Source organism: Olea europaea, chromosome 5 (genome assembly GCF_002742605.1).
Source record: "Olea europaea var. sylvestris chromosome 5, O_europaea_v1, whole genome shotgun sequence".
NCBI lineage: Eukaryota > Viridiplantae > Streptophyta > Magnoliopsida > Lamiales > Oleaceae > Olea > Olea europaea.
This window is the reverse complement of record NC_036241.1, coordinates 16,349,056-16,360,749: the sequence shown is the minus strand read 5'-3', so window position 1 is coordinate 16,360,749 and position 11,694 is coordinate 16,349,056. Positions and strand designations below refer to the sequence as shown.

General features: G+C 32.7%; 1 pseudogene; it reads left to right on the top strand.

Moving 5' to 3' along the window:
• Positions 1-1,483: 1,483 nt before the first annotated feature.
• LOC111394848 lies at positions 1,484-2,300 on the top strand (annotated as a pseudogene).
• The last annotated feature ends 9,394 nt before the right edge of the window (positions 2,301-11,694 follow it).

Below are 11,694 nucleotides of genomic sequence, written 5' to 3'. Positions count from 1 at the left end.
TTTGATAAAAAAAAAAAAAAAAAAAAAACTCAGTCAAACAATGTTATTGGTAAAATAACCTTCCTCCAATATTTTTTGATGAAATAGCCTTCACTTGCAAAAACAATAAACAAATAAGATCAAATATTTAAAATACCCTCACCATAAAAAATACTCAAATACCATTTTCAATCCAATTAAATCTCTCAATTCATTTACAAAAACTCGTGATGTGCTTTCTGGTGGTTGCTTCCTTAAAATCTTGTTATTCATGGTATTCTTCATATATCTTCTCTAATATTTTGAGCATTTGAACAATAATTTTTGTGTCTATATTATTCAAATTGAAATCTCTACTATATTTAAGGAAAGAAGAAAGGTATTTTAGAAATCTCATTTACATTGCTACTTTTATTGTTGAATAAGTATAAAATGATATTTTAATTGATTTTATTTTCGCATTTGGTGTATATTTGTACCGTCCGCAACTATTGGACGATAACAACACTACAGTCGTTATTAGTAGTTCAGAACAACACTATAGTCGTTATCTTTCATATAAAACGTCAGACAACCGTTATCTGTTATGATCTGTCCATTATTAATAATATATTGTGGTTACTTTGATAAATTAAATATGGTAACTATTTTCATATTACTTTGATATATACTTCAGTAACTTATTTAACTTTTTATTTTATTTACAGTTATGGATTCTGTAGAAATGATATGGGTACAGTATGCTATTTTGTCGAGTTTAAAAAGACTGAAGAATGCAAATGGACATGGGATTATGTAGGCAACGGTGAAGAAAGTGTGGATATTCTTTATGTTCCATCTAGCATTTCGTATATAAAGTTGTACAACAAAGTGCAAGAACTTGTTAATGTGGATTAAAAGTTATATGAAATTGAGATGGTGTCTTTTAATTTCGGAATGTCTTTTAATTCAGAAATAGCCATGTTGATTTCGTGAGGTTTGTAGTGGATTTTGTGAGATTTTCTCAAAAGGGAAGAAGAAGAGAGACGTTAATTTTTGAATTTGGAGGAATAGGGTTTTACCTGAGGAAGAAACGGGGTGAAAGAGGGAATATGGAAGGATTTTTGTGTTAAAATGTGAATGATAGTTTGATCATTTTGTCAATTAAACTATTTTGATTTTTTTTTTCTCCTTTTTGTATTGGTCAAAAGCTATTTCTCAAAAACATTGACAAACCCGGCTGTTTCAACAAATTTCCCTTAAATTTTTTGCACGTAAATTCTAGTGATGGCAAGAAACCTGCCCCGAATGCGGCAATAAAAATCCGCCCGACGAGTTCGTAGGGGCAAAGTAACCTGTCAAGAGAAAATAATAATAATAATAATAATTTTATTATTATATGGACAAGTGGTGTATAAGTTTGGACATATCTGCAGCATTCTCCACCTAATTGGTCTAAATTCGTTGGCACAAATCAATCCATGATAAACATAAAACTACCATCCAAAACCAGTGGCATTTTCTTTTCTGCTGGCAAAATCTCCCCCAGTTTCTTTGTATACATGCATATAAACTCAATATTCTCCCCATTATTTTTCATCATCATTCAGATCCATTGAGCACAAACAGTGAATAATTTTAACTATACGAAAGAAGAAGAAGCAGAAAATGAGTTCCACAAGCAGGGCCTAGTTAGTGGGAGCAAGCATTGGAGCTGTTGAGGTTCTAAAAGATCAGGGATTCTGTAGATGGAATTATGCAATGAGGTTATTTCAACAACATGCCAAGAACAGCCTCAGATCATACACTCAGGCTAAGAAACTTTCTGGAGCACCCTCTTCAACAATTATATGTAAAAAGATGAAGGAAGATTACAAGTTGAAGAAATCTGAGGAATCATTGAGAACGGTTATGTATTTGAGTTGTTGGGGACCTAATTGAATTGAATCCCCCCAAACCCATATTTAAGCTGTTGGGTTTCAGTTTCCTCTTCGTCTCTTTCATCACCAGCACTGACACTGTCTTTATTACTAAACCGCTGCCTTCTCTTTCATCTCCCTCTCTTCAAAAGAAGAAGAAGAAGGATTGCGGTAGCAAACAGGCGAACTGGACCCGCTGCCATCCCTAATAATTCAAAATTTTCCCTATTTTTAGGAAGCAAGTCAGGGGTATTAAAGTCGTATGCAGTCCACGTTCGAACGATCGAATATTTTACACGTAAATTCAATTTTTTTTTTATATTTTTTAACTACATTGTCTTTAAAAAATATGATTTTAAACCTAATTTTTTTCGAAATAAAGGCTACCAAACATAGGCTCAATTTGAATTTCTTAATTATATTCGATTCATAGCATAATTTTTATTTCTTGCAATACATTTTAATTGTATTTAAGATTCTTAATCTTTTGCCGTGCTATGTACCTAGCTATTTTACACGTCATTCTTATTCTAAAACTTTTCATTAATTAATGTATTTTGTGTTTTATAATAGTTTTATATTCAAAAGATTGTTAAAATGACGTAAAATAACTTATTTTTTATTATAATTCAAATAAATAAATAATAATGCAAAGAAATACTTTTTCCTCATTTTAAAGAATAAAAATAAAATATTCTTATATAAATCATCATCAAGAAACGAACCGTACTAATAATTGGAAGGTTGAAGATGAGAATTCAACGAAAAATGTTAAGAAAAATAATTGTTACAATGAGTAAGATTGAGGAGTTTAACTACAACTAAAAGATGGTGTAACAAATAAAAATTGTGATGATGATATAATCATCCTTTGAATTTTTAAAGATTTTATTGAGACTATTTTAACTTTAATGATTTAATTTTTTTTTCTTTTTGCAGATTTATATAGAATTTATTTGACTTTTATATACTTTCATTTGAAAAAAATAAAAAAAAATCTTGCATATAATTTATTGTAAGTCTTTATGAATCAATACTTGCATTATCAGATGATCTATAATATACAATAACAAAATTATATTTCTCGTTGGATAATTGGTACAAAACACCTTTTCCGTTTGCATGGTTTGTGTAAATTGTCACCATTCTTTCATTTTGGCTAAATACATAACATCATCAAATCAAGTAAATGTAGTGCAAAAACGTCCTTATCTTTTTAGTTTGATGTGCAAATCATCCCCGCCTTCAAAAAATTGACCATCCTTCTAAATAAACACAAAAGAAAATAAAGAAACTTTTTCAAAGATTTACAGAGAATTTTCAAGTAAAGAACCTTAAGATTCAATGAATTGTCGTCGTCATCATCATTTTAGATTTTTTATAGAATCAAAAGCTTTTATACAAGGACTTTTACGAACCTTTGTAAGTTTATTTGATTTTGTGGGAGGAGTCAGGTCTCTGACCGCATGCCTGTTGAAGAATGAACCGGCAACTCATAGGCAGTGGCTTTCGGGAGGTTTGTCTAGAAGCAGCCACCCTTGAAAGAGTGATCGAAAAGAAAATGAGTTCGTCACTCTTTTTCACATACACCGGGAGAAAAGATTTTCGTTAGAAAAAATGTAATATCTATAATATATAATATCCCTTAGAATCGGCTGCCTCCATGAGTAAATAATCCATAACATATCATAACAAAATTAAGTTTTTTGAGAGTCAAGGTATTTCAGAGTTGAAATGACAAAACTTTTGACAAAATTGTTAAAATAAAAAATGACAAACATGATTACATTATTGCCCATAATCGTTACTCATTAATTATTAAAATAAAAAACTTAATAAAAAATGGCAAACTTAATTTCAAAGTCAAGTACCCATGATTTCGATTAAGAACCAAAAATTGTCCGTTCCTATCAATTCTTGATTCGATTCTCAATTATTTGGAACCGATTCGATTCCCATTTGAAAGATTTGATTCCGATTAAAATCTCATCCCCATCAAGAAAATGCCTTCATTAATTTTATTCTCATATCAACTTCAATCGAGTTATGCCATTTTACCAAAATCAGATTTCTAGAATGAATTGGCAAATTGTGATTGAATGGTTGAAAAATATTTTTTCCAACTACCAACGAAATGATTCAAAGTGTCATTAATCTGGTATCGTGGTATTACTAAAGTGTGTTCCGTTCATAATTGAGGCACATTTCTTTCTAAGTGCTTGCAAACAAAGTCATGTAGCAGGAAATGGACCCACCCATTGATTACTACTTACCAAATGCTGAAATGCGTATGCGTGTACGTATAAGTATACGATGCCAACTCAAAATACACACTTGCACACCAGCACACGGTCACGGATAAGAATATTTGACCAGCCCACCAGTGTTGTACATGGTTTCGGTCTCACTTTTGCTGTTGGTTTTGAAAAAAAACACTTCAACAAAACAACACGGATACACTTTCCCCAACTTGTTCATCCAAATCATATATATATTTCCAATAATCAGCCACGAGTTCCACACCACAAATTCATAAAAACCAAGTACTAAAAAGACTTTCTTTCTCAATTTTCTGTCATGGTGCTTTCACTTGGCCTGTCCCTGAAACCAAATCACCGCCATAAGTCAGAAGCCTTATCGGCTTCATTATCGAATTTTCGATCTGAAATGTCAAATCTTCGTAACCAGCTCGCGTTGAAATCGGAGTCAGAATTTCTGTCACTGCCATGGTTTCTCCGTTGTTACGAGATGCTGAATATGAGCAACAAGGCTTTTGCAAAGCTGGTTGTGGATATAGATTACCCCATGAGTAAATGGGGAGATGCTGCTACGCAAGAATATCTTGACTACACCTTCAACTTGATGAACCTGCTAAACTCCATTAGCTCCTCTCTTTCTCATTTGAGCCAGGCAAAGCTCGAGCTTTCTCACGCTTTGAGCCTCGTCAAGAACTCGCCTTCCTCAGCAGTACAGCTTCTGAAGAAAATTCAGCTGAAGGGTCCTAGAAGTAATTTCAAACAGGAATTTTTAGCTAAAAGTGACGAAAGGGGTTGTTCTGAGAAGGAATGTGTTATTCTTCAAGCTTTGCTTGTAACGAAAAGAACTGGATTATGGGTTCTTGGCTTGGTCTTATCAGGTCTCTGCAGTGATATCAAACCATACCTGGAAATACTTAAATCAGTTGCTTTATCCGATTGTTCTTTACCAGAAGAATTGGAATCCAGAGTCTGCAAATTGATCGTAGAAAAGCGGGGTGTGATGGAAGAATTGAGGCAGCTTATAAACAATGCAACGGCGCGCTTTGCAGAGATGAAACCCGGCGAAAGATGGAATGATGCTGCAGAAAAAGAATTGAAGACAAGACTGGAATTGCTAGAAAATTTAATCCAGGGCATCGACAAGCAAACAAATTATATGTTCTCTGAATTTCTAGCTGCCAGAGACAAATTGCTGGACGGCTTTCGACATATGTTACGCAAGCCATAAGCTCAGTATTTCATAATAATTAATTTGTAAATAGATGTTTATGTATTTATTGTATAAAATATATTACAAATTTGTATAGACTTCTAGTCTGTAGTTGGAAGATTAATCATCTGACTTCTGATATAACTTTTAATCAATTGAATTTCAGTGACAATTAGATTCTTAAATAAGTTTAGCAGCTTTACATATACAGGATGAGAAGCGATAAAACGCAATAAACCTTCATTCCAGATTCCTATTATTGTACGCGAAAAGCTGCAATTGGAAAAATTGATGCTTCAACATAAGATTAGTCCGATTGATCCCCATTTTAATGAGATTTCACATTATTTAACAGTAGACTTTGATATCACAATTGACATTGCACTGTTAAATTGTCAGACCAATCAATAGAACTATAAGGGGATATAAAAGATTTATGAATTTGACTTGCATATGATCGTCGAATAATTTTTAAAGTTAGCTTGTTACCGTAAATCTTGAAATACTAATTTGGAACGGTCAACTTTGCCGCGCCGTAGCATTTGCTACGACTGGCCTTTTCGTGCAAAATTAACGATGTGAAAAATTAGGCCGTGAATATTTCATTTGATATCCCGGAGTAACCATGAAAATTAAGACAAAAATATAAGATATTTAATGTATTTATTCATATTTTTCTCCAAGTGAACCGTTCTTTCTTTTTCATTTTCACGACACATCACCCTCTTTTGAATTTTTGTATAATTTCTGTAAACCATGTTCCGTACGTGTAGCTTTATCCTTTTTAGTCACATGGGACGACAGACATTGACAAGCACGGCAACAAAATGAAATTGGCAAAATCTCATTATAATAGGGAACAAAGCTTGTATTGAATTCGTTTTTCTTAACTTGCTCCCTATTCCAAAGAACCGAGGCAGACCAACTTGAATATGAAAATTGCTTTAATGGGTTTCACAGTCACTCATCTTCTCCTCCAACAACAAATGCTAGTTGGGGTCCTGAGCAATAAAAAGTACATTCAAATGACCGACAGAAGAACAAATCACAAAAAGGTTAAAGAAATTCATAAGATAGACCTATATCAGCTACCTGTGATAGAGATAAAGCTTCAGCTGCAAAGGAGATGATTGTCATTCGGGCATTGAGAAAAATATATACTACTACGTATGGATCAATCACAGAATCAGTTAAAGCTTCTTACAGTACAGTTTAAATCCTAAAATCAAGACACTGATGAAGAGATAAGATCGTGGAGAATATTATGTGCCAATCTTCAATTCCAGAAAACGGCTTTGTAAGAGAATCCACTAGTTGATCAGTGTGAACGTGAAAGACATAGTTGTTTTTTGCAACCTGCTGTAACACCCCTAGAATTCTTAGGATATATAATTTTATTTTAATCCATAATAGAAGAAAAAAGGGGATAAAAATTGATCGAGAGTTAAATTAGAAATTTAGATTTATGATGGGGCTTGATAGAATGAAGGGGAAAAGTTGGGTTGAGGACAAAGAAGTTAGAAGTTTATGCCCCTTTAAACCAACCGAGCAAACATCTTTGAGGCTTTTGTACGACTTTTGCGTTCATCGAAATTTTACCATTCCAAATTAGTTGCGAACTACACAATGAGACCTTTGAAATGGTAAACAAATTGTATATATAAAAGGAACTCGAAGTTTCCAACAACTCCAAAGTCTAAGGCGCACGCCTCATAAATGGTGAAGCAATTGCTCCTAATTAAACTAGAAGTTTGAGTTTTGCCTTTGTATGTGGGCACGCAAGTCATTATTTTAAAATATTGATATACGTACAAATTAAGGATCATTCTATGTGATATGAGGTGAAATGATAAGATCAATGAAATGTATAAATCTTCCTCCACTTTTATCTCTTCATTGTGCCATGCAAGTGGGGATCTCGTTGTTTGGGAATGAATCCTATTGAGCATTTTCCTATTGCCTAGCTAGAGATTATATAGGGATGGCAGTTGTGGCCTTCCTCGGTAGGGGTGAGGATTAAAACATGATTTATCTTTTTCGCATACTTACTTTTTTCTATATTTTTTTTTTTAAATATGACTAGTATTAAGACAAATTAAAAAAATGCAAAAACAAAAGAGTCGGAACAAGTTCGAGGCAGAAATCATATTTCCCACCTAATCCCAATTTTTGGGCAGGACGAGATTAGACTTCATCCCAATTCCTAAACATGATGACAAGACACATTATTTTGCTATCGATATAACTCCACCTTTTCCTAGTGGTCTTAGACTCGAACCCAACACGTGAGACTACAAATCCTCTCTCAGCAACCTTGTTTGATTTTTGTAACTGGAGAAAATGTTGCCTAAATTCAACGCTAAACCAAGCATTTTTGAAAATCTACTTCAAAATGTAGTCTACAACCATTACCTCTTTGAAAATTAAGGGTAATACTATTTAGTCTTAGCGATGCTACGCACTCGTTTACGAGTCACCGGGTTCCACAATATTCAATTGTTCTAGATAAATAAGATATTATTTCCCATGGACCTCAATGTTACTTAGACGGATGCTTAGTACCATCGATAATTAAGGGCCTGTCGGGGAGAGATTCCACCTAGATTTTTTTTTTAAAAAAATTGACCGTTAATGAGCCCCACACTTGCAAGAAATCTAGCCAAAAATGGGATGGCTGCAGCAGCCATCATTCACTAATTATGTGAAATGTCAAAAAAATCCCTGTGATGGTTTTGGAATAATAAAAATGTAAGGATGCCATGGTCTTTTCACTACATTTTCTATTTAATTGGTTGGTATAGTAAAAAATTGCTGCAACCTTGAGGACCCCATTTATTGTAGCCAACGGACGAAAATTTGCTTATAATTCGGGGAGAAGCGCTCTCAGGCGGCACCTAAATATGTCTCTCTTTGATTTTAAAGAGAGTCTAGTGGTTGTCTTCATTTTGATGTTGTTACAAAATTGATTTAGCTTCCATTTGGCGCCCATTAAAATACATCAATTTAATTTAAAATTTTCTCTCTTATCTTCAATAACACAATTTTCAATAAAATAATATTATACGCAAATCAAATTTTTTTTATTCTTTTACAATCATTCATTTTTTTAAAAAAAATATTATTCCTCCATTATAAATTCAAATAATGGGCCAAACGGGGCTTAGATGAACTACTAAATTAAAATGTTTGGCATGACATGTCCCACTTACAACGGCAGCCCAACTCATGATTGAAAGAGACCAGGCTGGTCGGTCATGTGTCGACTTGTCCTACTTCTAAAACCCTAATTTATTTTTTGAACAAAATATTTAAGAATGGTTATAAGTATCCATTTTCAACAATGTGTTTATAGTTTATTTTGCATTAGTGTTCTCGCATTAACATACACCGCATTGGAATACTCCACGCATATTAGCTCTCTCTTATCTTATGCCGTATTAAGTTTTGGAGATATAATTAACTAAACACTATGCTTAATCATCCTTAGTAACTATTTAATATGGATTAAAATATGTAGTTGAAAAGTTGTAAACCTCATAACTGAGTAGTTAAATAATTTGTTGACTATGATTTAAATTTAAATATTGATTTTAATCTGTACTAGAAAGGGCCTTAGTTTGTGAATAATTTATAAACGATTTAGAGCATGTTTGGGACAGCTTAAAACCTAATTAAAATCAAATTTTGACCGTTATTTCACTATTTCAGTCGTCGTTTTTTGAATTCTTCTTTCACGGGTAGGACCCACTTTATCTCTAACGATCAAAAAATCAATTAACAAAATCTCTACCAAACAAGCACTTAAATTGTTTAAATATATAAAAGGGGTTAATAACACAAAATGTCTCTACATTTGACACTTATTGCGAAAAATGTCCCTATATTTCATTTTTTTTACATTTTCGTCCTTATTTCAACGTTTTATTGCTAAAAACGTCATTTTCGCCATTTTGAATGTAAAATGACCAAAATACCTTCTTATTTAAATAAAACCCAAAAAAGAAAAGAAAAATAAATAATAAATTGCAATCTTCTCCTAAATGTTTTAAAAAGTACAAATGAGTCTAAATAATTATTAAAATGCCTAATAATACAAAACGTCTCTATGTTTGGCCTATAGTGTGCAAAATGTCCCTACGTTTCAAATTGATGAAAATGATGTTTTTCCGCAATGAAATGTGAAGATAGGGACGAAAAAAATAAAACGTATGGACGTTTTTCACAAGAAATGCCAGACGTATGGACGTTTTCCACAATAAGTATCAAACGTATGGACGTTTTGTGCTATTGGACCTTATTTAAATTGAAACCATTGCCAAATCGCTGAACCCCTATATCAACAGATGGTTCAGCGGTATGGAGATTCGACGATTTGGGCAATGGTTGGTCGGAATTTTTTTCATTTCTAAGGTAACAGTCCCATTTGGAGAAGAAGAAACCATGAATAGAAGTGCCCCGGTGAGTATAGTTGATTGTTGTATTGGAAATGATATGGATATCTTCGGAATAGGTGGTGCCGTCGGAGTTTGGGTGATGGCATTTTGGAAATGGTGTGAAGGTTCATCGGTTTGGCAATGGTTTCAATTTTAATAAGGCCTAATAGCATAAAACATCCTTACGTTTGACATTTCTTGCGAAAAACGTTCCTACCATTGACACTTCTTGTAAAGAATGTCCACACGTTTCAAATTTTTTTTGCATTTTAATCCATATTTTTACGTTTCATTGTTGAAAACGTCATTTTCATCATTTTGAAATGTAGAGAGGTTTTGTACACTACAGGCCAAACGTAGGGACGTTTTGAACACTATGCTTAATCATCCTTAGTAACTATTTAATATGGATTAAAATATGTAGTTGAAAAGTTGTAAACCTCATAACTGAGTAGTTAAATAATTTGTTGACTATGATTTAAATTTAAATATTGATTTTAATCTGTACTAGAAAGGGCCTTAGTTTGTGAATAATTTATAAACGATTTAGAGCATGTTTGGGACAGCTTAAAATCTAATTAAAATCAAATTTTGACCGTTATTTCACTATTTCAGTCGTCGTTTTTTGAATTCTTCTCTCACGGGTAGGACCCACTTTATCTCTAACGATCAAAAAATCAATTAACAAAATCTCTACCAAACAAGCACTTAAATTGTTTAAATATATAAAAGGGGTTAATAACACAAAATGTCTCTACATTTGACACTTATTGCGAAAAATGTCCCTATATTTCATTTTTTTTACATTTTCGTCCTTATTTCAACGTTTTATTGCTAAAAACGTCATTTTCGCCATTTTGAATGTAAAATGACCAAAATACCTTCTTATTTAAATAAAACCCAAAAAAGAAAAGAAAAATAAATAATAAATTGCAATCTTCTCCTAAATGTTTTAAAAAGTACAAATGAGTCTAAATAATTATTAAAATGCCTAATAATACAAAATGTCTCTATGTTTGGCCTATAGTGTGCAAAATGTCCCTACGTTTCAAATTGATGAAAATGATGTTTTTTCGCAATGAAATGTGAAAATAGGGACGAAAAAAATAAAACGTATGGACGTTTTTCACAAGAAATGCCAGACGTATGGACGTTTTCCACAATAAGTATCAAACGTATGGACGTTTTGTGCTATTGGACCTTATTTAAATTGAAACCATTGCCAAATCGCTGAACCCCTATATCAACAGATGGTTCAGCGGTATGGAGATTCGACGATTTGGGCAATGGTTGGTCGGAATTTTTTTCATTTCTAAGGTAACAATCCCATTTGGAGAAGAAGAAACCATGAATAGAAGTGCCCCGGTGAGTATAGTTGATTGTTGTATTGGAAATGATATGGATATCTTCGGAATAGGTGGTGCCGTCGGAGTTTGGGTGATGGCATTTTGGAAATGGTGTGAAGGTTCATCGGTTTGGCAATGGTTTCAATTTTAATAAGGCCTAATAGCATAAAACATCCTTACGTTTGACATTTCTTGCGAAAAACGTTCCTACCATTGACACTTCTTGTAAAGAATGTCCACACGTTTCAAATTTTTTTTGCATTTTAATCCATATTTTTACGTTTCATTGTTGAAAACGTCATTTTCATCATTTTGAAATGTAGAGAGGTTTTGTACACTACAGGCCAAACGTAGGGACGTTTTGTGCTATTAGGCATTTTAATAATTATCTGGACTCACTTGCACTTTTTAAAACATTTAAAAGTAAGACTGCAATTATTCTTTATTTTTCTTTTCTTTTTTGTTTTATTTAAATAGGAAGATATTTTGGTCATTTTATATTCAAAAATGGTGAAAATGACGTTTTTAGTAATGAAATGTTAAAATAAAGACAACAATGCAAAAAAAAAA